Source organism: Anopheles cruzii, chromosome 2 (genome assembly GCF_943734635.1).
Source record: "Anopheles cruzii chromosome 2, idAnoCruzAS_RS32_06, whole genome shotgun sequence".
Taxonomy (NCBI): Eukaryota; Metazoa; Arthropoda; class Insecta; order Diptera; family Culicidae; genus Anopheles; species Anopheles cruzii.
In genome coordinates this window covers 10,184,690-10,207,995 of record NC_069144.1, presented here as the reverse complement: position 1 = coordinate 10,207,995, position 23,306 = coordinate 10,184,690, and positions in this window count along the sequence as shown.

The window sequence follows — 23,306 nt, the reverse complement described above, 5'->3', positions numbered from 1 at the left end:
TAAAAAGATGTCACGCGCCATGAGAAGCCGCATAGTGAGAGAAATTTGATGCAATTTGCGACTGCAAAGACGTCGGTGCAGTGCTTTCGGTGGAGCAGGAGCGAAAGAGAGCCGAGTTCAATTTAATTAACCACGTAGCACGCCCGCAGGGAACACGTATCTAATCATCGCAACGACGCCACTAGGCCGGTCGCGAGTCTCCATATCCCAGGGCACCGGGTCACAGAAACAGGGCGCCGCCGCGGACATGCTACTGCGGCAAGAGAAAATTGGATTAAGGTTGCCCCGCCAGTGGCCACTGATTTCTGCTGGTCGTCGCTGGTTCACTGCGCGAACTGCAGCAGCGAATGGCGGGATGCATCGTCCTGCGATTGATTTTGGCTAGCCGCTGCACCACGCACCTAATCGAATTAAGCGATAGTTGGGACGACTCCGGGAGGTCCGGGGATCGAAATAGGATCCTGCACCGAAGGGAGTGCCCAACACACGGGGTGCCAAAGTGTAAACAGACAACCCGTATGTGGGCCTTCTTGAGCCTCTGGCGGATATGAGGAAGCCGTTTTTCGATTGGGCACGCAACCGACGTTTTTGGAGGCGGATGTCCGTGCCATGCTGGGGGTGCTCGATGTGTAATGATGGTGATGGTGGTGTGGTTGATTGGAAAATAATATGGCCTCGATCGAAGGTGGCGGGGGCGCTCCCGATAATCATCGGCCGGGGTCGGCACGCCCGGAAGTTTGCGAGTTGCGGAAGGATGTTTCGACTATTTATCAGCTTTCATGAAATTAGATTGATGATAATCTTTTTTATTACGCGTTGGCTACCATGAGTATTTAGGCTTCGTCGACTCACGAACAGTCTTCTTCGATATTCATGTTTTCCTATGAGGCATCCCTTTAGCAACCTTTGCATCGTAGCAATCATTGAACGGTAGTGAATGAGCAAAGTTTGGTTTACATAATTTACTCGGTTTTTCTGGTTTGGTTCTGGTGATAGTTTTAATCGGGAACGATCAAAGAAATGGTTTCAAATCCAGTTTTGGGGTAAGTTTGTTGTAATTTTTTATGAAGAACTTCAATATGATGTTCACTTTGGTGCAATATGGCACTGGTCGCCATAGATTGCATCACACGAAGTAGTGTATCGTCCTTGCAACAGGATATCCACTGTTTGTCCCCCATTGGTTCCGACGGAGTAATCTTTTCTCTGTTTCCAGCTCCCTGGCACTGGCCACATCAACTCTATGAATTTAATAAAAGCACAACCACAACCAACATGGAGCAACACACATACGCACACGCCGACCAAAGGGCAAAAAACGCATTTCGGAGCGATTATCGTGTGAACGAGATATCCAATTACGGTTAATTGAACGTTGTCATCGTTTTCGATATTGCTGCGCCCGCCGGTGCCACTCCGTTGTTGTTTGTCGGCTTGGCTTGCCGAAGGTTGGGCCATCTCGGGCACCATGGCGTTCTAGTGTTTTTCTCACTCTCTGCCGTCTTTCCACAACATAGCCTGTCCGCCCGTCAATCCTTGAGTCGGATTCCGGTTCGCGGCGGGCAACTGCTGCCTTCCTGCTGAGCTCTCTGATCTCTGGCTTATCGGGGAATGTTTTCGAACACTCTGGGAATCGATCGAATTCCGGGAGCGGTTCGCCGGAGCGTGAAGGACATTCGTGATGGCAGATGGTGGTGGAATTGGCGCTGATATCCTTCGTCCTTGAAGTGGCATTAAAAAGCGGGCGCGCGAAAGGGTTTCGACGACAGCGCCATTGCTGCGATTGTGTTTCTTATTTGAGATTGTTGCAAATGTCAATGAGGATTTGTAATAAGATCAGATTTTCGAAGCGTGTTTTAATCTTGATTAAGTGTGTCCTTACAAACGATAATTCCCCAGAACCTCCCCAGGTCGGTTGTGTGTTTGTTCCGCATCCTTCCGGTCCGTGTTTGCAGTGCCTAGCGTTCGTACGTGGCCACCTGGCCAAAGGTTTTGTTTCGTCCCAGACAGCCCCGGAGCCCAGGGTCTGATGATTGACATTTTCCTTCCTTCCTTGGGCACGTTCGACAGGGGAATGATAATGTTGTTGGCGCTGGTCACAACAGTCACGAGTCACGGGGCTCATTGAAATTCTTTTCGCGGATTTACCGCTTCCGGGTAGTCGAGTTCGTAGGAAAGCAACAAACGGAGCCCTAGACCCGTGATCATCATCTTTTAGGGCTGCGTCTGCGATTGAACTACGCGCAAAGCCTAATAATATATCATTCGCTTAACGCTCGTTTGTCAACGCGGGATTCTTGTTTTTCTTCCCGTAGCTCGAATGAGAGATGCTGGGGCCGCCGATAATTTGCGCTGTCTATAAATTAAATTTTATTGCACCCCGCCTAGCGTGAAGCTTGCAAAACTGGCGCCACAGGCGAAAAAGGGTTGGTCTTTCGAAGGATATCAGGAACGGGCCCCGAATGCCCGTATGTGGTTTTTGGGCCTACAACGGTCGAGTAAACGATTTGCGCTCAACCGTTTCTGGTCGAGGTGTTGCTGGAGGGACCACAGCACGTTGACCGTGCTTGGCGCTGGTTTAGTTTTACTCCACTGCTTCGAGATACACCTGAAATAGGGAATTCGATGGGATCCTCTACGCTTGGACTTTGATGTCGTCGCGTTACGTTAACAATACTGGCAGACGGTCAACGGTGGAACAACTAAATTAGTCCTCCAACGTGTTGAAGTGAGGAAAATCTCAGCCCAGCTTTTTGCATAAAACCGCCGAACGGCTGGTCACTTAAGATCATCTTGTGGCGTAGTTTTTGCTTCAATCACCACCGGAACCGGCCCAGAGTGGCGCGCACTTATCGTAATCGACACCGAGCAGAGTGAGAGAGACCAACTGGGCTGGCTGGCTGGCGCCTGTTCTTCTGCCCCTTTGGCTTATTATTATTTTAATCTGCAACATAACGTCTTTTTGCGTCTTACATTGCGCAAAAGAGGTCTGCTGCAAAGCTAGTTTCTTTTGCGTATACAGATTTATCCTCGGAACCTGCTTATCATCAACCGACGACGACGACGACGACGATGGCGATGAAGCACACACGGGGCAGAGGCTGTGTCTGGACGTCAATCCGTCAATCGGCATCGCACTGGTGCCCTTTTTTACGCCCTGATGCCAGATTGGTCGCCCTCTTTAGCGATGCTGCCACTAATTAATCAGACGCGGCGAGAGCTGCGAGAGGGTTTTTGTTTCTGGCGCAGTATCTAGCCACGTCCGTTCCATGGGAGGGTTTTTTTTATAAGTTAAGGAAATATTTGTTGCTTGTAACCATTAGTATTGTGCTGTTTAACCGAAAACACTACTTACGATTCCCCAACGAGGTCTTGTTTTGCGATTAATCTTTTTTCTCATAACAGTAATTAAACAGAAAGAGCCTCTATCTGAACGAATAGTGTTGACGAGAGCACATTCTTCTTGACCAACGTCGCCACTAGGCGATAAAGGCGTATGAGAGAACGCATCGCCTCCATCCGAAGGCTGATAAAAGGTCCGCCTCTTGGCCGATGAAACGAGCCAAGCATAAGCAGGATTCGCGAGGCACTCGGCTAATGTTTCTCGTAACTATAACACCATCATATGATGGGGGGCGAGGTACCGGACCTCGCGTTTCGGACCGTGTCGGAGTTGCCACTTACCCCTAGATGGAGAAGAGTGGAATCGCTACCCCGCGGCGGGGGGCTGCCGTGCTGTGAGGGTTTTCATGATGATGGCACCAGGCTGATACCGGAAAGAGCAAGTCGATGGACGTCACAAGGTTAATCCATCGTTGCTCTTGCAACGCCCCATTATCGATGGGTTCCTTTTCCCTGCGCAGGACGACGCAGCTCAGTGCTGAGTAATGCCTCAAAAGCCTCTCGCTCTCTGACTCCTTCAGTGGCCCAATGCTGCTGCTTTCGCATGGCTGGTAACGTTGCAGTCTCGCGTAATTCGATCACACGATGATGACGATCTGGGACACTTAATCGCTCCGAGGAAGTCGGAGCACTGTAACAGAGCGAGCGAATAAATTCACGACGATGAATCCCTGGAATATCCTTTGCTTGATTTTGCGTCGATTGCGCCTCGTCGATGGCCCATTTGTGCACAGTGGGGCCGAAAGCGTGTTCGAAATCGTAAATTCATTCCGGCCTCCCAGGCCATGGTCAGCCCACAGCGCTGTGCGGGCTCCATCTGTGTGGAGTTGCATAAATGATAAGAGCCGGACCGGGATGGTCCGGGAGGGAGCGAACGAAGGCTCACGGCACCACCGTCTTGCTTAAAATGCAAAGCCGGTCGTGTAGTGCGGAGATGTGTCGCGATTGAATGTGACTTATGGGCGCTGACCGGGCCAGGACCCGCGGTCCCAGGATTGTCCCTGAACAAATCGATCGATTCTTGTTCGTGAATGTCACGATTTTATTTCTTAATCAGCCTTCTGAGCCGCCACCGACCGATGCACCCGATCGCTAATGGATTTATGCATCACCCTCGCCGGCGGGCACCACTTTATTGGATTGTCCGCCAGGGGTTCGAAATCGGCCATTTCTATGCACCTCAAGCCACTCGGCACTGTTGAGTGAGCGGCAAAACATTTACTTGAATTCGTTTCACGAATGAATATATTTTTTTATTTTACTACAAGTTTGAGTTTATGTTAAAAGTATCTAAATCGGAAGCTGTTTGGCTTATGTGAAACATTTTTTAATGCAGTTCCGTTCACGCCCGGCACTATCGATGGTCGCCAGTGTGTCGAACTCTGTGCATTGCCTTCTGCGAGATAAGGCGTTGTGCATTCTCTCTTTGGCCTCTGACGCAGAAGAGTTATGGGCAACCTGCCCTTGAGCCCGGCAATGCTATCGTCCTTGCGACGGCAACTACCCGGAACGCTACGCAAAGCGCAAACGCGCAAAGCAGAAGTTCCCGCGTGCGGACGCGTGTGTTGTCGTCCTCTTCTACTGAGGCACGTTTCGTTCGTGTGTTGATATTTAAATCGAATATCCAGCCAGCCAGCCAGCCTGTCGAGGAGGAAAAAGTCGAATACGCCTCGCGCGGACCCAAGCAAATGCCTCAAACTCAAACATCACGACTGATAATGAAGGCGCATGGCCCATTGGACCTCTGCGCAGTATCGTCGCCGTTGTGTCGCAGGCGAAAGCTCTGTTTGATTTCATTTTTAGCCAGCCACTTATCACTCCCGGGGAGGCCAATGGCACTCCCCGAAAGATTAGCATCGCCAGAAGTGTCCGGCTGAGGCGCGCGCAACATCTTCGAATTCTCCGCGCGAGGCTCTCTCGGGTTGCTTATCAGCGTTGGCCCGCTTTCCAGCGGCAGCTGCCAACATATAGGCACGGAACATAGAGATTTGGCTAAGCGGCGTGTGAGAGGCCGGCAAACAAAGCGTCCTCTATGTTTGAGCACGTGTCGCGGTCACTGAAACCGAGTTCCAATTGCCGAGCAAATCATAATTTAAACAAGTGTGGGCCACTTTTTCGGAGGCAGCATTCTACAAGGGGGGCCTCGCAATGCGCCAACGTCAGCACTCCACAGCAGTCCCGGCTCAGTCACTGAACTAAACCTGAGGTGCGAAAAATAACGCGAACCAATAAAAAATCCGCGGTGACCACCTCGAGTTCCTCTTCGAATGTTGGGGCATTAAATTACTATAATCAGTTGGCTGACGGCAGGTTTGGGCTCTCCGTGTGTGTTTTTTGTGTGTGTTAAGTTATTTGTTTGTGGTGCCAACGCTACTCTCCGAACTTGGCCTTGGTTCCTAAGGCCACCAGCGGGTTGTTGTTCTTGGCTCGCGCCGGGCTCTGCCATGGTTTGGCGCGTTTTCGTGGAATGTGAATTTGCGTAAAAGGTTACTGGCTTGCTGCCTGGCTGGCCCCAAACCCGGCGATTCGATTTCATGCCATTCGGAGGTTCGGATCGATTCCGCACCTCCCGTCGCGTGATGGGAACCTCCGTTTTTTGGCATACTTTTCGCGATCTTTACTGTCAACAGGCAACCGTTGCGTGAGTTATTCCGACCGGAGGATGTTATGTTTTATGGATCGCGGTTCGCGGGTGAAGTGGCAGCGTGGCACGCACTGACGCCGGTTACCCATTTTTTGGCCCAGCGCCAAACGGGTCACGGTGTCCTTTCCGTGGAGAGATAGACAAAGTCGCCCAGAACTCGATTACGTCAGCCGGAGCCGCCGGTCGGCTTTGGTCGGGTTTTATCGGCCCCATTTTGACCCTTTAACCGACTTGTGTTTCCTTTTACCATAAAGTAAAACCTTTACATCGAGGGCTGCAAGGGCCTTCATGAATATGCAACGTAGCCAAAGTGCAAACGCAATGCCCTTTACGCGGTGGCATGCGGTCTAACGGAAGTGGAAAATGAAACATTATAGTAAATCGACAGCTAATGGAACATAATTGGGCCACAAATGTAAGGAATGTAGAGAAGCAACATCAGGCAACATCCGAGATATGTTAATCACTTTCTTTAGCTGGGTCCTTAATTGTGGGTCCGTGTGCATCTCACTTTCCACGCAAACATAATGCTTCAGTGCTGACCGCTGTAAAGCTGACATCATAACCTTTTGTGTTGAGCCTTTTACGGGAGAAGGATTGGTACCGCTGTGAAGATGACTTTCTTTTCATAGGATGATTTGTTTCTTGGGTCACCGGACGGAACCCCTTACAGAGCGCCATTATCGGCGGCCATAAGGCATAATTTATGATTTTTTGTAATGTCTTGGAGTTTTTTTTAACTTAAAGCCTAACTGAGCTAGTTTGTGAAGGGCACATTCTTCTTCATCCTTTCGACTTGTCTTTTAACAAAAAATGGATTCTATAAAAGTGAACCGAAGAAGATTTCCTCCCCGGTGGTTATTTTGATAAGCAGTATATTCGTATTTGGCGCTCGAAATACCCCGGACGTAATGCAAGAGAAGCCAATGCACCAGCCGAACGAGTACCTGTTTTATTCGGAGTTTGGTCTGGCGACATCATCGGTCCATTTTGTTTCGCAAATGAAGAAGGAGAAGGATGACGCACATCCCTCGATGCATAATACTCCTGCCTGGGGGATCTCCCAAGATCCATGTGATGACACTGATTGGATAAATCGAACTCAGCATGAGTAATCAATGTTGCATCTAACGAATGAGACAGGCAAAATTAATCTTAAACTACTTACAAACGTTTTTAAATTGATTATTTTCGTAAATAATTCATCAGATGCTGCATCACAGTAAATAGTGTTGCACTTTATTGCCGTCTACTTCACATGGAAATGGCCGGCCTGCGTTTAATAAACCCTCAGCGTCGCTTCTATGCAGCATTTGGCATGCCGGAATGACTCATAGCAGCGACGACGGCGGCCCAGTTTGTGAACTGCCTTGCACACGGCGTTGGAGTTACTTTAGTAAATTAATTTCCTCGCGCATTACTTCCGACTGCAGCCTGCGATGGTTTCCGTTTGGCTGCCAACAGCTTCTGCCGTTGGATCGATACGGTTTTAGAATGTTGCCGCAGGAAAGAGCCTCCAAAATGGAGACCCGGCCGCGGCCAACCTTTTTGCTGGGAAGGATCCGCATTCAGTCCCCGCGCGACACGATTCGGGAGCGCACAAAGACAGCAGAGGTCGTAAAGCTTAATGTCCCAACTGCAAATTGCGCTCGGTAAGCTGATAGTTTGTGCCTTGTGATAGAGAGCGCCCTTTCGTCCCCAACGGTGCGCCATAATAAAGTCACCAGAGGGAGTCATTAAAAGGAAATTTGATGCCTTCGCGCGAGAGGCTCCCCGCGCCGCTGTGTACCATGTAGTAGTTTGCGTGACACTCGGTGATTCCGCGCTCCGACAGACTTCGTGCGTGAGTCAGTCGTCGGAGGGTAATTTTAGACACTACCCTCTCTGCTTCACGGTATATTGTCGCGGAAGAGTTGTTGCGCTGCGCTGATCTGTGTTGGCGATGCTCTCGGAGGTTCCGGTAAAGGACAAGCGACTCTGACAGCGATCGGGGCGCTCTCTGGCGGGAGTAAACTGATACCTTTTCGCCACCGAGGACCGTGGACCGTGTACTTTTGACGTACGGGGAGGACTGTTGGGTGATCTTGGACTGGACTGCTGCTGGATCTACGCCCGTGGGGTGCAACCAGAGACGAGATTAGAGACTTGGCCTTTCAAAGTGATTGCAACGAGATATCTGATACCTCAGCGCGGACAGGGCAGAACCAGGGAACAACCGGGAAGTCTCGATTTGCCAGGCTTCAGGATTTGTTTCCGATTTCTCGACGTGCGAATCAACAAGTGTCAGTATGGGGTGGTTCAAGACATTACAAACTAAGAGTTAGCGGGTCTAAAATGTAGCGCGACGCTGAATTCCTCCGATCGGACCTCCGGCTTAAGTCATTAATGGACACAGACTGTTTACGGGGCGGTTTGCGATCAGTGTCAACATATTTTAGAATTTTAATTGCTCTCTCTCTTTCTCTAGACTTTAACCACCAATTCGACAGAGCGTGGCAATCTCGCGGGGTCTATCCAATTAGCCTGCCTTTAACTGATCGCCGCCGACGGCGGTTCCCAGCCCCCAGGCGGACGGAGTCGGAGTCACATCACTTGGTGCTCGATTATTATTTTCGCTCACTTACACAGCCCCGAGTGCAGAAGAATGCCATAAAACAGGCTGACGATCCTTTTGACACTCTCACCTCGCAAGACTTGCGTGCAGGGTCCCGACTCCCGACGGGTCTCGGCTCATAATTGATGATAAATGTCGATGTTTATGGCCACGCCGTTAAACGGTCACCGAGCCGAGAGAGGTCCCGGGGCCGGCGGGCGTGTAACATAAATTGGAAATAATCCCGGCCAAATCTGTCCGCAGTCCCCGCGTGGAACCCGGTTCCCAAGTACGACGATATGAGGTCTCGCCCTCTAGTGTCGAAGCCCTAACGATGAGCCGAACGAAGGTGTATAAATATTTGCAAACTGTCCAATTATTTCTCCCGCCAGGACACACCGTCGTATAGGCGTATCGGCCCGACTTTCCACGGAGAAATTGAAAATCGTTAGTCGCGCTCGGTCATTCACAAATCTGTCGGAGGCGGCTTGTACGGATATTAATGTACGGTACTTGACGGGACGTTGTGACACGTTTCGTAGGCGATACTTTGCCGCGATACGTGCCATCACGCGGAACACCGGTGGTGGTGTTTTTGTTTCCGGCCTATCAGACTTGGTCACGGTCTGGTAGCGAAAACGAGGCTCGAGATATTTCTCCAATTTTTAATGAATTCCTTGAGCGTCCCCAAAACACCGGAGGGAGAGAGACCACCCCTGACCGGCAATAAATTCCGCGGGCGCTAGAAGCAGAACAACCCGCCGCGATTCGATATTGTAAATAATGTGTGCGTCCGGTCCGGTCATTTAATAAATTGTCGAAAAGAGGAGGATCGCGCAAACCCTGGCCTGTGGCCGCACAGGGACCCCTTTCATGCATAATGTATTAATCGGTCGGAGATAGGAAAAAAATGTTTTCGAGCGACGTGCTATTTGCATATCCACCGCCGAGGTGTGGTTCCGACCCGACCTTCCTGACGCGTTATGAAGAGCTTACACGCCACAGGGTTGGCCACCAAAAAATCGGTATCCTCCGAAGCCGAAACATAATCATTAACATCCCGCCTGGATAAGAACTACCGAAAAGTCTAACGGCACGCGGGGAACGACTCGTCGCCGCCGCCGGGCTGGCCGAATCGGATGTGACTTCCGGTGATGGCGTGTGCGCCAATCATGAATGAGCCGAAGCGAAACGCCTGACGGCGAAGAAGAGTTTGGCAATGGGTGAATGGCGAAACAATGGCGCAGTAAATGCGTCGCCGAGCGGCGCGTGCGATGTCTCCTTCTTATGCTTCGAGGGCGCGGGTAACGCGGACTGTGCTCGATTACGACACATTGGTCGCGCCCGTCTGACTGACGGCTTCCGATGGCGTCAGGCATTCCAATGCTGAAGGGATTCGCTTTTCGCAGTGCATCGTTGAGAGAGTTCAACTTCGACAACCTTACTGTGACCTTCCACTGTCCATTGGGTTCCTCCACAAAGAACGATCCGTATCGCAGTCTCGGATCGCGGATTGGGTGTTGATTTATTGATTCGCCTATCGACGACAGCCCAAAAATGCCTGGGTCCCGCCCGGTGACACATCTCGTTGCTTCATTCGCCACAAGCCCCGGGGGGGAACCGGTTCCGATAGTTTTCGAGAGGCCCGTCAGAGATCAGAGTATGTGTGGGTCCTTCCCAAGAGACAAACGGCTGGCCGAAAGCGAGAAAGGTACGCAAACCGGTCACTCGTCCCCCGGGGCACGTGCGTCGGACACACGAATTAATCAATCAATCGCGTATCGATGGACCCAGGCGACGTCCGCCGAATGTTGTGTCTCCTGGGTACTCGTCGAGCACTTTCCAGTTCCCCAGCCGCTCACGAAACCGCAGCAGCAGCAGCAGCAGGATCACCTTTTTCTCATTACCCGGGCGACGTGTGCATTTGTCAGCTGACATCATGCAATGCGGCCTCGTGTTGCGTGCTGCGTGTGACGTGTGCGCCATTTATGAATGAAACATGATACACGTCTGCTCAGGACGGACTCACTCTATGTTGGTGACGACTGCAAACTGGTTAAATTGTCCCATTTAATATATTGGCTGAGCTGTTGGCGAAGTTGATGCCGACTCGCCATGTGAGCGACCCTCTCACTCTGAATTCCTGTGTTTTTTGTTCCATTATCGTTTACACATTTTTTAAACTCAGTTTTAAAAACGAACAAAGTTGTGGTACATTTCCACCGTTACTTTTTCTGTTTTCTCACATATTTTTTTTATTGAGGTTTATTCAATGTTTTGCTGGCCCAGGGACCGGCGGTTCCCATGATGCGTCGTGGTGCCGTGCCGCCGAAAGCGAAAGTGCTGTTTTGGAAAATTGTTCCGCCTGTTATTGGGTTTTATGACACACTCGCTCGCTGGGTTCCCGGTGGCGGTGTCAACACGTGACGACGATCCACTTTCGGTCCGGCTTTCTCACGCCACGCCGCCGGCCGCAGTTTACCCGCCGTCTATCACGCGCGCGCACATGCTAAACAATTTCTCCGCTGGGTCGTCGTCGTCGTCGTCGGGTTGCCCCACAATTATAGTGGCCGTGTTATTATATGCTGGCCTGGTCCCCGTCGACCGTTATGCTACCCCTTGGGGGTTCAACAACCGCGACCCAGAATGCGATGATGCACGTGGTGCATCGCACACTCGTCGGCAATGAGCTTGCGGACCCAGGAAGACCGACAGACACAGCTGGGGACGATAATAAACGCGGCCATTATCGCGACGATCGCGGCTTGATCGATGATAAACGGCAGCCGCCCGTTTTTGGGGTTGTGACGTTCATTGCAAACAGACGGCATAATTGTTGTTTCGGTATCTGGCATGAAATTTAAATTGGAAAACTGTCGCTTCCGGTGTCGCATGACAGGGGCGCATAAAGTGCATAATGTTCCCAGCATGGTCCCCTGGCGCACCTTAGAGATAGGGCGGGGGGCGCTTCGGAATACATGTGCTCCTGTCAGTGGTCACGCTTTGGGCTGTAAAATATTCGTGTCATTCGTATCAACCATTCGTATCTCACGCTGAAGAAGAAATTGGGTGCAATTTAGAGGCGAATAAAATATAATGCTGCGGAAGAATGGAAAGAGTCTGATAAGTGCTTGCCAATTCAAATAAAAAACAAAAAAAGAACAGAAAACGGAACAAAGTAAAGAAAAGGACTATTCAGTATTCAATGTTCATAACAATGAGGAAAAGAAAGAAAATAAGCAAAATGTTAGTGAAAAAGACAGACAACGAAGTGGTAAAACAAGAACAAAATGACATTAAGTAAGGTAACAACTTATAGAAAGTGGCCAAACGACACACAACTTCCCTGAGGGCGCTGTCTGCCTGTCTGGCACCATATTCTTCACGTTACCTCATCAACATATTTTGCCTGCAATCTGCGTAGAGGGACCCTTGAAAAATGGTCATCGTTTGTCGCGACTTCAATTCGCTGTTCGCTGTTTTGGCCTTTGGTCAGCGAAACGTGGCATGGCGTAAGGTGCATAACTGTCCACCTGAGCCACGATTCTTCATCGAGCGACTGCCGCAGCGGAAACCGGAAAATGCGTCCCCCTGCACTCTGTCCCCTCCCCCCTGAACTCCAGTTCTTCCGGCTCTCTGATTCACGGGGCGGCGTGCGAGTTAATGCACGACGCGACGTCCCTTTGTTTCGCAGGGCCGGCCGCCGCAGTGCATTGCACTCTCTCGGCGTCACGGGGAACGAGGGCGAAGAACCCCATAAGTTATGGGGTACGCGGAGTACCACTCGGTTTGCGTCACTTCTCGTGCGCCTGGCTCTGGCCGAAACGGGTATTATGAGTTTTTAATTTTATTGTCAATGGTGTAGTTAATAAATTGCATACAACGCACAACACGACGCACGCCGCCGCTTGCCCTGCTTCCACCGAAACCTCCTGCAATGTTATCCGGGAGAACATCCAGGCGGCAAGAACCACCTTCTTGAGTCGGCGACGGTGGGGCCCCCACGGCGGAGGCTTAATGGATGGGTGGTCTAATGCAACTTATTACCGGGTGGCGCGCTGACAGATAGATAGCTGAGCTGGCGAAGACCTAGGATCGGACTCGAGTCGCCCCCCCCCCGATGTTGGTAATGTTCCCGACATTCCCCGGGTGGTGCGTTGGTAGCTAACGCATTTTTCAAACATTCTGCAATGGCCATGCTGTGTGCATCTGCTTTGGGCTCCATCGTTCACCTCCAAGAACGAACGGCCCCGTCCCAGAAAAAAAGGAACTTTGCCCATTTCGCGAGCGAACAACTTGCTTGAATAATGAAGTATTATTCGTTTTTAATTGCCTTGTACCAGCAATCCCGACACGGACCTTGCCGGAGCAGGAGCAGAAGAAAAGCGGGGCAAGTTATTAGTCTTTTGAAGTCCATTACATTGTTCCTGGCTCGTGGTGCTCTAGCAGGCTGTGAGCCTGCTGGAGATAGATATTGGTACTGGCTCGGGATAGCACAAGATTTACCGGTCCCCTTGTGGTCCGCTTCTTTCATCACGCGTCAAGGCGGGCCGATATTACAAGGCACCCGGAACCCGAGGAATTAAGATGGATTGGGCTTGATTACACTTGTTAGCCATCTAACCTCGCAGCTCGGAACAAGTTTTGTGGCATCTCAGTAACCTTTCGAGCACATCGAGCACTTCATGGGCTGTCATCCCAGCAACCGTTGCTTTCGACTATCGAAACGTGGGATTAGCGTTTCGTATCTTCGTACCGGTTAGCTTCCCGTCGTTATGGCCGATTGTCCATTGTACACAAATTAGCAGCTCGGTAGATGGGGAGTTGTGTCCTGCATAGAACCTTTGATAGATTAGCTTCTGTAAGGGGGTTCACCTAACGGTTCCAGGTGTGTGGACCTTCGTCAAGTTATTGTCGTTCCCTAGGAATAAGAATATTTTTGTCGGGGCTTGTGGTTGCGAAATCAATTACACAATAGATGCAACTAATTAGCCTGCAGAGCCTCGAAGCCGCATAAATGTTTCCTGTCGGGTCCGCGTTCGCTGGTGGCAATTGGGCATAATTACCGCGATTGAAATGCACCGCACACCGCAGCAGCAGCAGCGAAAGGTTCGGGTGTGTCGTCACCCTTCCTAAATAAGGGACGACCACCAAAGAAGGCGGCGAAGGCGTCCTCCTAACCCTGTGCCGTGCCGTCGTCTGTCCGTTAACGGGTGTCTGTCCGTGTAGGAAATTTGGACTCCCATTGAGGAGTTGGTGACCCACCTTTTTGTGGCGGCCAACATTTGGGTATGTAGCAGCTGCTCTGTTCGCAGGTGGGTGGGGATCCTTCATTTTAGGGAGCCAGGAGCACCAGGCCGGAGAGAATTTGAAAGCTACCGCCTTGGGTGTCATTAACCGCGCGCGCGTGCGCAGGGTGCGCTATCGGGGCCATTTGATGTGTCGTTGTGGTGTGGCCCACAGCTGCTCGTGGTACGCGAGATACGCCACGTCCGGTTGATGGGAAAACGGGCAATTTATGTCGATTAAGAAACACCAAAAAGCCCAACGCGCAGCTACTCACGCAGCCATTAACGCGGACGCGCGCGCGCCAGCGATAGGAGGACGCGCTCTCGCAACTCGTTTCGGGGTTTTTATTGACTTCGATCGTCGCGGCTTCGGTGTTCGTATCACGATAACGTTCCAGTTTACGTCCCTAATGCAAATGAGCAGCAGCAGGTGAGCTTGGTTTTGGGTGGATTCTGGTCCGACCCCAGGGAGGGCTGCTCAGTTGAATATTCATCAAGGGCGGCAGCCGATAGACGGTGGGCATTGGAATGTTGCGGAGACTTTATGACCGTAACGCGCCCCGTTCAAGACCCGTAATTTGTCGGCCGAAACCATCAGTTAGCGGCAGAGAATTAGAGAAATAAAAGCTTCCCCGTGACAGCTGTAAGATCATGGTCACGACGGTGATCTTTGACGGAACGGACGGACGGACTCATTGTAGCTGTGAAGTGTGTACTTGTTGCGCACTTCCGCGAGTGGCGCAATTTCGTGCCGGGAACGGAAGTCGATCGACAGTCGGTGGCAGACTGACTGGCTGGGCCCTACCCCTGGATATGGGGAACCTTGACTGCCGGTTAGCCGGTTAGACCGTGTGTCGGAGCCGTCAGAGTCAGGAGGCTTAGCAAGGTTTGCCGCCACGATCACGCTTCACACGATCATCGCCACTAATGTGTTAATAATCGCACCCCAAACACGGGGATGCTGGGTTCTACTCCGTGCGCGCAAGTCTACGGCTCACGGTCTACCACCAGAAACGCCACTAAATTATAGCCCTTCATGTTGCTGCTGCTGCTGCTGACGTTCAATTATTGATCTCCATCGAGTTTCGCGATCATACTGCACTCAGCCACCGTGACGGAAACGCGGCTGCGTGCTGCGCTAGACCCAGACCCTCGGCAGGGTTCTGTTCCGAAAAAGGTAAAGACGGGATCGTATGCTAATGACTCTCAAACGGTCCGTGCAGCTGCAACCTCACCGGGCGGTCGGTCGGTCGGTCACAGTGTTCCCCCCGGAGAGTTCGCCGGACTTCGAATGCCACAGACGGGCGCTCCGAGTGCGATAAACAACCGGCGGCTTTAAAACGGCTTCTCGGCACCAAATTAGGCACTCCAGGAAGTTGGCTGGATGGGTCGTGTCCGCGGCGCGGGGTGGTACGATCATAACTCGCCAATTTGTGGTTAATATGTTACTCTCATCTCTCTGTTTCTCTCGTGTTTTGCTTTGTCGGATTATTGTCCGGGTTGTGTTCTCTCGAGACAGCTGGGCGCAAGAATCGTGTGCCGGTGACGACAGTCTAGTGAGACAGAGTGACTTGTCGGAACCTCCTGGCCACACTTGCCATGATAAATGACGTTGTTTTGATGCTGATCTACGCGAGAGTTTCCGTAGACCGTGTGGTGGACGCTCGGACCTTCTTGGGTTGCCGAAAACTTCATGTCGGTCGCTCGGATTCTGTGTCGACGCTGCTTTGACGTACCGCTGAGCGCGAGGGGTCATACCCTTGAACCCTCTCCGGTCGGACACGCCTGATAATTGTGCACCGTTTTTGGACTTAGGCCATCTAATAGAGTTTGCTGTAAAAGGATGTAGATTTTTTCGCCATTATCATTATTATTCACCGCTGTTGTAAACGATAAACAACTGTTGGCGATTGTTTCGACCCCAAAGGCGGAAGCAAAGGCAGAGAACATCAGCCTTCGTCGATCTTGGTGTGGAACATAGTTGTTGATGGCTTGGTTCGTAAATGAAGTCACCATTTCCTAAAACCATTCGTCCTTCGGGGTTGGGAACTACAAGTGGACATCGCGCAACTAACCTTGCTGGGTTCCTGGTTGACCCAGGGCGGTTTTAAATGTAAATATTTTAAATATAAAAAGTCCCAGAACGGCGCCCAAAAGGATAATGTAAATATTTCGCTAAACTCACCCAAATCTGTGCGCGGGGTACGGTGTAACCCGATCCGGTGGTACCTCTGCCCAAATGTTTCTAGTGTGTTATTGCTCCAAGAGCCTCAATAGAGTAGAAAGAATCCAGGCATCCAGTCGGATAAACATATGTTTTCGAGGCGTGTCCGTTCTCGTCGGTTGGTCACGCGGAGCACGATCCGCAAACATCCTTATCCAAATGGATGTGGTAAGGTTGTGTAGCTTCCCGATCAGTGTTTGGCGCGTGTTTACCACCGAACCCCGCGCGTAATGGTCGCTCCCGGCTAAAGAGATCCTCTTCATCGGGACGGGACGAAGATCGGGACCAGATTTTGCTTCTTTGTCTCTTTTGGCTGCATTCCGACGTGAGCCCGTCTTCGGTTTCTTGTCGACAATGCAATGGTGACGTGTTCTTCTGATGGCGTAGAAAGTGTTTCGGCTGGTGGCCGTAAATAAATTTTCCTTCCATTACGGCCTCACTTTCCGGCAGCACGCCCGTGAGTCATCAGGAAAGTGTGGTCCTCTTGCTCTCTCTCTCTCGTGAGGCTGTTGGTGGCGTTGATATTGGAACTGACAGCGCAGCATGGGGTTGCCACCTGTCAACGGGAATAGAAAATGGGTTTTGTCGTTTGTCATTGCCTCGCTGGGCCATATCGTGGTTTCTGCTAAAGAAACAATACCTTGCTCGAATATTGTAATGTTAGAAGTTTGGATGTTTTTCAAATTAATTGGTTGAAATGACAATCGAGATCGTATGGGCAGTTGTCTCAGCAACCTTTGAGTGATGTGAAAAGCGAATGAGGCACCAGTAAGGTGCGCATCGCAGTAACCTTTGCTTCTCCACCAGAAATAGTGACGCAACTCGGTCAAAGATTGCAAACGAATGGCTGCCACGGTACGATTTTAATATCGAAATTAGAAGAACATTCTTTATATTTCAGATCGAGTACCTAACGAATCTACAGTTGGCTCCCCGTGGTCGATTCGATTGTAGTGTCAAATCATCATTTTTTAGCGCTTGTTGTTATTCGTGCCTTACCCAGACTGGAGGCCGGAATTGTTTCGCCCGACCCCCGTTACAACTGTGATAACATCGACCAAAAAGTAAATTCGAACGAACGAACGTGTAGGCTAGACAAGAATCGAATGTTTAGTTTCGACGTCGGCGTTTTTGAGAAGCCACAAGCTCGTGAAAAGTGTTCTTTTCCGTTGCATACATCATTCGGAACCGGAAACCGGCTGCTGTCTCCTCCGATTTAGAAAGCATTTTGAGAAGAATAATTTTACGACGACAGCACACAAGTGCTAAGCTCTGGGTGGATGTGTGGTGAAGAGACCCAATGATTTACGAAGGCATTAAAAAAAAAAGCAACCGAAGTTCGTCCTGCTGGCAGCGAGTGGCGAGAGTCGAGAAAGTGAAAAGCAAGAATTTACGGTCAACCGAACATCGTCGTCGTACCGGAAGTGCGGCGGTTTGACGATCGAACCGTACCGAATTGTGCATCGACCGACGATCCAGTTAGTTCCAGTTAGCCCGGGTTGTTCCCAGACCCGCCGAAGTTGTTCCCAAAAACCCGTCGCCGCCTAGTTCTATGAGAGCATATTATGATGGTGGAAAAAGCGGAAGGATTTCTGTTCCGGAAGCCGGTCTATCAGTACTTCCAATACCTGGACACCACGTAAGTAGCAGGGGGACGGTGTGTGCACAGAGGCACAGCGGTTTTTCGCGTGACGAATTATGCCATGATTAGGATCCTTCCTTTCATATTTTCTATCAGTTTTCAGGAAGTTTGTATAAAGATTCTAATTTATGTTGTTTCTCCCTGTTTTAGGTAAGGACATCCGTTATTGTTTCGCATTAAGAGGGTTTCTGTGATAAGTATATCGAATCTATTATCTGTCAAATTAACGCGATTTTATCGCGCATCAAACCGATGGGTCCATCGGTACCTGACTGAAGGTTTACATTTGCCGTCGATCAATTGTGAGATCCGATTTGATTGATTTTAGGTGTCTCAGGCCTCACGTGTCGTGTGTAATTCATAAAAGAACGATCGTTTATTTGAGTTAGAAGCCAATCGCATCGAGTTTTGACAGTTTGCCATCGAATCTCATCGACGCACGTGTCGAATCGGTGGATCGGATCGTTTTGGAACCACCAGAAAATTGTTTATGCTTTAGGCACCCTGTTTATGTTTAGCTTTATGCTGCTGCTCCTCGCACACCGTCGTCGTCTCGCGCACCTCCCAAACAATCGATTGCGTGGCAGGGCGGGCGATGCTTTTAAGATGATCTCTTCCTCTTTCGGCTGATCACTTTAATTGGTATCTTTTCGATTGCATCCCGGCCAGTCGGCAGGGTTAATAGGGGCCCCCGATCGGGGCCTTTTCGTTTCGTTTAATAAACCCCGCTTCCGTGCGTGATTTGCGCTGCTGCGATGACTTAACACCGGCCAAGCCGAAAGTGGATATCGGCGGCGGCGGCGGCGATGATGGTTGCAAATTTAGTTTGCTGCGCGCATCGCTTTAATCGGTTGAGCCTTTTATTTCTCGCTTTGGTTTTTTCTCTCCCATCCTCCAATCCAATCTCCCATCCTCCCATCCTCCAATCGCCGATTTCCGCTGGGTGGTGGATAAAATGTAGTGGAGTTTTAGGGTGAACCGGAAAAGCCGAAGCCGGTAGCATTGAACTCCTCCCCGGCAACCGACGGACGGTTGAAGCTAAATCATTCGGGGCTTCCGCTAATGTTTTGAAGATTCCACCTTAAAGCACCGAAGACGGATGAGGTCTTCAAATTATTTTCGCTTCAAGAAGAAAATATCATCGTCCGGCGGTAGAAAAAGCCCTAATAGAGAGCGAGATTGGCCAACCAGAGAATGGTTTATCAAAAAATAATTCAAATAACCTCCGAAAGTGCAGCCGGTAGCGCTTCGAGACTCTCGAGAGCTCCGAAATGGCTTTATTTTCATAATTTTGCGATGCGCTTGCCGGACGGAAATGAAGTCTTGTGGCCGTTTGCATAAAACATGCTCGCTCGCCGACCGCGAGGCAGTTGCTGAGCTGCAGCGTTCGTTTGTGTTCCTTTTTACTTGTGTCCCGCGTTGGCTACTGCATTATTTGTGCATCGTGCCGCGAGGCATTGTTTGGCGAGCCCAAATATTGCAATTTCATGTTTCCGAGTTGAATTTTAATCTGGAGTCACTCTCGGATGAAGAGAGCTAGAACCTTGCTGGGAAATTGAAAATTGGGGTGTTCTCTGGTCGATTTCGGATCGGATCCTTTATTTATGCAGCAGTGGCGAGTGGCGGACGATCCCAGAGGTACGGCATTTGACCGTCTGTAATAAGACTAATAAACAGAATAACGCAGTGCAACGAGACAAGCACTCAAGGATGCGCCACAAGTCGGACCTAGAACACTGTTGTGCATCTGTTGGGCCGAATCCCAATTCTGACAATATTTTCGCTCCCTCCTGACGGGTAGTTTGTGGTTATTTAGGAGGTCCTTGAGACACTTGAAGCGCACTTCATGACCCGACCGGGACAGAAACGTCGCGTCGTGTCCGGTTGGGTGGCTCATAAATCGATGATAAATGGTCGATGTCTGTCGAGGTGGCCTCGTGAGGTGTGTGTTCGATTTACGGAACGCGATCGAGTCTTATGTTTGTTTATTGTAAGATTAGTTTGTTTAAAAGCATTTCAGGGAAATTCTTACCGCGCCGCGGTCGTTCGTTGTTGTGGCGAGACAAATCGGTCTGATTAAACATTCGAATGTTTGGCGAGTTTGAAATTCCCGTCGAGTCCCGGGAGATGCGAAACCCAAACCGAGAGATATATTATCTGTCAAGCAAATGGGCCCGGCAGCGGCCGCCAGATGTGTGTCGTGTGTGGGGCCTCTGGGCGTTTTAATGTCGCGCCGGAAAGAATTCGGATTCGAGATGCGCGATACGCGATACGATGAAGCCCAAAGAAAAAAGGGTCCGTTACGGTCCCTCGTTTGACCATATGGTAGAGTTCAATGAGGAAATGCACGATAGTTAACAAACCCTTTTTTATCTACCACATGGCCCGAGAGTGTATCCGGGTTTTGAGAACTCGTTTAGTCTTATCTTATGTTTTTGTGTAAAATAAACCTTGTGGTGTGGTAACCTTGCGCCAGAGTGTGCGCCAAATTCCTAGGTCCCAGTTTTTTTGCCGAATTCACCAGTGTCTGATTGACGACGTTCGACAGCCGAATTCCAACCGATTGGCCGGCTTCCATCGAGGAATCGAGCTCGTTGGCCCCAAAAAGTGGTCCAATCCTTCGTGCTTGTTGGTGGGTGCGCTGGGGTCATAAACATGCACCAGCCGTGGACTGGTTTCACCAAGGCAGGTTGGGCCCCCGGCCGGAAAATTGAGGTTAGTAGTGTTGTGCTACGCCACCAAGCTTAGACACTTTACGAGTGTCTAATCTGAAAATGTACCCTGTGGACCGAGGCGGAATCGGAGGAGGATGTCGGTGATTATCCCACGCAACATTGGCCGGTTGGGGGGCGGTGGCGGCGCGCGATAAACATCGTTTGCTCTCTCTCGGGAATGCTATTAATAACTCGGGAACGATCCAGCGTTCTTCGCCGAGTCTGATTGGAGCGAGAGAGACAGTTCTGGGGGGCGATGTTTGAAATGGACGCAGCAGCAGCAGCATTCGCCTTGCAGTCGGTCGTTGCAGCGATCGGCGATCGTCTCCATCGGCAGCAGCAGCAGCAGCGCGATCGATTATGAGCGTCTTCCGGGAAGGTTTCGCAGCTTCACTTCGAGGAGCCGCGGACCGTGATTCACTGTGGTGCTATTTTTAATCCACTCCCTGAGGCAGCATCTCCCAAAAGGCACCCAAACTGGCTGCGGGGCGAGCGAGATATTTTGGAAGGCGCGCTGTGCCCGCGGCCGTGCTGGTGTTGCTCCGAAATCTTCAAGATTGTTGCGTTCTTTGTCTGTAGAAGCGCGCGCGTTGCGAGATAATGGATTGCCTCGAGCTGGTTGGTGATTTAAAGGAATAGTCTTCAACCTTCATGGCTCAAATAACAAGGATTTAATGAATTTTGAATGACTATTTCAATGAATTGTTGGTTATAAAAATTGCTTCAAAATTAAATCCAATTTCAACCCGAATTGATCTAACGATTAGATCAGACCGATGATCACCTGTTACTGTTTAGCGTTTGACCGTTTTAATAAATGCAATTGATTGTCCCACGGCTGTCTTGAAGATGTTCTTGGATATTCCCCGCGCAAAGGATGAACTCTTTCAGCATAATGTGTTCGGGACTGCTGCCTGTCTTTCGGTCGGTTTCCTTTGTGGGATCATCTTGGGCAGGTTTGTCTTTCAAGTCTTCATGCTTTTGGGTCGTGCACAAAGAAAACATCTTTCCCGCGCTTGGTACAGTGCGGCTATGGTTGCATAATCGCCGACCGTTACCGAATTCCAATCTCGCGTTCCCTCGCTGAAGACCAACCAGATCGCATAAATCATGTGCCGCGCGTAACCGTGCATCGATGTTGTTCTGTGTGCCTCCCTTCTGTACTGCGGCAATCCGATCTGGTGTTTTTTGGGTTGGACGACGACTCAATCCCAGGAGAGGGCCGTCTGTGCTGTACAACATTGTTGTGACCCTATGGGTTTGGGTCAAGATGGCCCAAGACACGCGGCCCAAGAGCGCGAGAAGCTGGAGTTGAGCCGGCCGTTAATTGGTTAATTCGGGTCCCGAGATCCCAGATGTTGTGCTGTTTGTTTACTTTCGAATTTGGCCACCGTTTTGGTGCTAGTCTCCGTGCTCTGTGTTGTTGCCTGGTCTTTGGTGTAATGAATACACCCCGGCGAGCATTAAAACTATGCTCGAAAGCAAATGAATAAAATTGGACGAAAGAGAAGCCAACTCCGGACAGCAGATCCCGGGGCCCTGGAGTTCTGTTCGGACTTCGGGCCGGTACAACATGTGTCTAGATTTATGTTGGCTGTAGCTAACAAGGGTTCCGAAGGTTCGCTCGCTCACGAAACCGCAGACGGGAAACTTTTCACATTAAACTTCAGAAACTTTGGCCACAGAACTTTTGTGGGGAATCGTTTTTTTCGTACGTTTCTCGGCTGCACAATAAAAATATGGTGTGCGCCAAACGCAGAGATACGCTGCGGGTGCGATTTATGGGAAGAACCTTAAGACCTTTCCCCGTTAATGGTGTGCGTGTTTCGTTCGCCATCATTGATTGCCTAGATGCTTGCTAAATTAAGGGTCCTCACACATAGTACAGTGGCCGGTGCCACGTCAACTGCACGTCCGGTCGGTTTCAGATAAACCAAAGTGCGGGCGCGTCTCTGGGACGATCTGGGTCAACACAGTCTGAGCTTGATCCTGCTGGGGGCTCATGTCAGGTCACGTTACTGTTACCAAGTGTGCGGTTGTGCATTTTTCATACGACACGAGACGACACGGGAGCAGGAAATGACCTGACCTGACCTGGTGTGTCAACTGATGGGGATTGCACCTTTGTGCAATCCGAGCCGGGCGGGGACACCGAGTGCGACAGTCGGAAGGGTGATTAGAAATCAACGTGAGGCCAGCTCAGCTAGGAGGTTCATAAATGGGAGGCCCAACCCTTCTTCGCCGTACGCCAGGGAAGACAAATACCGGGTGAAAGAGGGCCAGCATGACGCCGTTGGAAACAGATGGGAAATCTCATATATTCTGCATTCGGTCCATTGCGGTAGCGACGACGGCGGCCCCTTCTCATGTTGGCAGCACACCCAGGAAAGTGCACGTGTCATGTGGCCCGGCCGTATCCTAGAGGTGGTTGGCTACTGCAGCCAAGTATAGTAAACGTGCTCTGCTTCCATTGCAGACGGTAAATTTTCAAACGCCGAAGGTGTCTGAGTTGGGCAACCGAGGATCATAAATTCCGTTGCTTGGCCCCCTGAACGGTACGAAGAGACCAAAACCCACTTCGTTTTGGTCCACTGTGGTCTGGAGGAGAGAAAACTCAATTACTAACTTTAAAATGCATTGCTTCAGCAATTGCCGGGTTTGGTTCTAACGGGATGGTGCTTACATAGAACGTGATGGTGGCGAACGGAATGTTTGTTCTTGGGCTTGGGTTTGGCATTTTAAAACGAAACCTGTGCAACCGTTGATTTTGTAAGTGGTCGGAACCCCAGCCCCTATTGT